General features: G+C 41.6%; 1 non-coding gene across 1 annotated transcript; it reads right to left on the bottom strand.

The window, feature by feature from the left end:
• Nucleotides 1-101: 101 nt before the first annotated feature.
• On the bottom strand, nt 102-182 carry trnal-uaa. The gene has a single exon. It is a non-coding gene; the product is annotated as a tRNA-Leu (tRNA).
• Nucleotides 183-4,126: the final 3,944 nt, after the last annotated feature.

Raw genomic sequence — 4,126 nt, 5'->3', positions numbered from 1 at the left:
CAAAGGTTTTGAATACGGCGAGAGTCTTGTTCAGAACGTGTCTTCCCTGAATGTCAACGAACTACCAGACCTGAGAAAACCTGAGTTGGTTTTGACAGAAATGCAGTCGGCAGGATTCGAACCTGCGCGGGAAACTCCAATGGATTTTAAATCCATCGCCTTAACCACTCGGCCACGACTACAGGCCACATGTTAGTGAGGGAACAATGTAAAGGAAGAAATAGCAGAACATTCACCAAAGATGACCGCAGTCAAACTGCGTCAACATCGTTTGCTGAAAGGAAATCTGCACTTGACAATTTTCCAAGAGTTGTTTGCTAATATTAAAAGCAGAGTTCATAAAGGGAGCCCGTAGATGAAGTGTACTTGAATTTTCCATAGCACTCAAAAAGGGGTCATATAAAAAATCATAGCACAAGGTAGAGTTGACGGTGTTGGGTAATAAATGAGCATGGATTTCCTATTGTTTAATTAACAGAAGACACAGAATCGGGATGAATGGGTATTTTTCAAGTTGAAATACCCATCCCCCAAAACCCACCCAACATACTCTGAAATATACTATTTGATGGGCACTATTCTCTCGGAGATCTTTTAACTTGATGTAATTCATTAAACCTGCCACATTAAACATTACCAGATCTAAATTAGCCACATTCCACATCCTACCCCTAATGCATCTTTTGCCTCTTTGAACAGTTATGGAAATATTTTTCTCTGAAATTTATCACCTTCGTAAAAAAAGGGCTTTATAGTGAAGGAAAAATCGTAAACCATTCATTACTTGGCACAGATTTGTTTACAGAGTTCAACATTACAGGTGTGTAGTTTGTGACTCCACTCTGTGTCTGTAAGTGTCTTGTTATCAGTTGTCCAGTCACCAAAGAATGTGTACATAATATTTGATAAAAATGAACAACTACAGTCAAGGCCACTAAAACATTTATCATCTGTGAGGCTGCCAAGATGCCTCAGCAAGTGGGATGACTGATTGAATCCTTTCCCACACTCAGAACAAATGCATGGTTTCTCTCCCGTGTGAATTCGCTGGTGTGAGAGCAGACGGGAAGACTGACTAGATCTCTTGGAGCATTTGATCGACCCCTTCGAAGTGTGATCTCGCTGGTGTGTAGCAGGTAGGATGTTTGAGTGAACCGTTTCTACACTTAAAGCAATTATAGAGTCCTAGAGATATTCAGCACAGAAACAGAGCCTTTGGTCCAACTCGTCCATGCTGACCAGATATCCAAAATTAACCTAGTCCTGTTTGCCAACATTTGGCCCATATCCCGCTAAACCCTTCCTATACATGGATCCATACAGATGCCTTTTAAATGTTGTATTTATACCAGCCTCCACCATTTCCTGTGTCACTTCATTCCATACACACACCATCCTGCGTGTCAAAACATTACACCCTACGTCCCTTTAAAATCTTTACCCTCGAACTTAAACCTATAACCTCAAGTTTGGACTCCCCTACCCTGGGAAAAAGACCCTATCACTGGCCTTCATGATTTTATTAACTTCTATAACGTCACCCCTCAGCCTCCTACACTCCAGTGTAAATAGCCTTGGTTTATTCAGCCTCTCCCTCCAGCTCAACTGCTTCAACCCTGGCAACTTCTTTGTAAACCTTTTCTAAACCTTTTCATCTTTCCTCGAGCAGAGAGCATAGAATTGAATGCAGTTTGCGAGGTTTCGTCTGTGTGTATTAACGTGGTTAATGGGTAGAGAGAGGATGAACACATCCTCTTTATCTCGCCAGTTTAAATTGTGAAAATTTTAAAGCAGTGAAAAAGGAGATTGTCTCGTTCTGTGCATTTTAACTGGAAATGTTCAGCTGTGAACTGTCCGTCTTTACAAAAGCGGTGTTTGACTTAAATTCTCACTGAATAACATTGAGATAGAAAAAAAAAGCATCAAGTTTCTGTGATCGGGTTTTTAAGTACATGAACATATGGATGGGGACAGAATCAGCCTGTGTGGTGCTGTGGCTTAGTTGGTGAAATCGCCTCTCTAATAGACAGGATATCTGTGGTTCGTAGTCCCACTGGTGCCTACGGCTTAAATTGAGGGCATCTTGTCTGAACGTCTCGCAAATAGCGCTAGTTGCTTGATTCCTGACGGTGGAGGTGGCTTGCTTCTTACGTTTATACTCAATGCATTATTAGTCCTCTGCTCCCACTCCAGTTGCCTGAGCTTAACCCGATTGGCAGTTTTGTTTGTTGCTGTTTTGTGAACTGTAACAATTAACAATTGTCGGCTAATCAGAGAGAGAAATTTTGATAAATATGTCGATTTGACAGATAAAGCTGATAATTTCGCCTAATATTATATTATTAAAATGCATAACTGACCTAGTTCCAATTAACGATCTGTGGACCTGAAATGTTACCTCTTTTTCTGTCTGCAGATGCTGCCAGGCCTGCTGAGTTTCTCGGTCAATTCCTGTTTCTGTTTCAGACTTTCAGCATCTGCAGTTCTTTGACTTCTGTTAACTTGAATAATTTCTGGAACAAAACAGTCCATCTACAGGCTCCACAGCTTCTTTCCTGCTCCTGAAAATCAGTCATCACAATAAACTAGCAGAATAGAACTCCCATTCCCTGACCGAAAACGGAACTCAGCCTACGGCGGTGAAAGCGCCAAATCCTAACCGCTAGACCACCAGAAAGGTTATTTCAGACTCTTGTATCTTTTCTCAACGACACTGCTTCTGACTTTTGATTTTCTATCATTTTCATCAAAATTCCATTTGCCTTTTTAATTATCTGCTGCACCTGCAATCCTACTTTTTGCGATTCATGCACGAGGTCACTCAAGTCCCTCTGCACAGCAGCATGCTGCAATTTTTTACCATTTAAAACATAGTCCATTTTGCGTTATTCCTACCAACATCGATGACCTCACACTTATCAACATTGTACTCCATCTGCCAGACCTTTGCCCACTCACTTAGACTATCTATATCGCTCTGCAGACTTTCAGTGTCTTCTGCACACTTTGCTCGACCTTGCTTAGTGTCATCTGCAAATTTTGACACACCACACTTTGTCCCCAATTCCAAATCATCGATGTAAGTTGTAAACAATTGTGGTCCCAACACTGATACCTGAGGTACACTACTAGCCACTGACCGCCAACGAGAAAAACACCCATTTACCCCGACTCTTTGTTTTTTACTGGTCAACCAAACCTCTATCCATGCCAATATATTACCTGTAATACCATGCAACTTTGTCTTATGTAGCAGCCTTTGGTGTGGCACCTTGTCAAATGCCTTCTGGAAATCCAGATACACCACATCCACAGGTTCCCCATTTTCCACATTGCAAGTAATGTCCTCAAAGAATTCCACCAAATTAGCTAAACATGACCTACCCTTCATGAACCCATGCTGGGTGTTCCCAATGGGACAACTTATATCCAGATGTCTTGCTAATTCTTCCTTAATGATAGATTCAAGCATCTTCCCCACTGCCGAAGTTAAGCTAACTGGCCTAAAGTTACCTGCTTTTTGTCGACTTCCTTTTTTAAACAGTGACATCACATTGGCTGTTTTTCAATCTGCGGAAATGACCCCAGAGTCCAGTGAATTTTGGTAAATAATTACTAGTGCATTTGCTATGTCCCCCATCACCTCTTTTAGTATCCTGGGATGCATTTCATCAGGGCCAAGAGATATGTCTACTGTCAGCCCCATTACCTTGCCCAGCACTGCCTCCTTAGTGAGAATGATAATCTCTATCAGAGGTGAATTAATTGGGAAGAAGCACTGAAATCCATTGCTTTCATCAGCTCAGAAACAGTACTACAAAAATGCTCTTTGTTGAAACATACAGGTGTTTTTGGCGATGTAATGGATTGGATGCAGAAAGGTTAGTTCCCTTCTGGGGCCGTCGAGGAACAGAGTGTCTAGTATCAGAATGGAGGTCGCACATTTAAGGCAGAGTCGAGGTAAAATTTATTCTCTCAGATGGTTGTGAATCGGTGGATTCCTTTACAGAAGAGGGTTGTCGAAGCTGGACCACCACGTATATTTAAGGTTGAGATCAAAAGATTTTTAGCAGCAAGCATATCAAAGGTTACGGAGAAATCCAAGAAAGTGCGGTTCAGGATTATC

The sequence above is a fragment of the Rhincodon typus genome, unplaced genomic scaffold, assembly GCF_021869965.1.
Source record: "Rhincodon typus isolate 14 unplaced genomic scaffold, sRhiTyp1.1 hic_rhity00003448, whole genome shotgun sequence".
Lineage (NCBI taxonomy): Eukaryota > Metazoa > Chordata > Chondrichthyes > Orectolobiformes > Rhincodontidae > Rhincodon > Rhincodon typus.
This window is presented reverse-complemented; position numbering and strand designations above follow the sequence as displayed.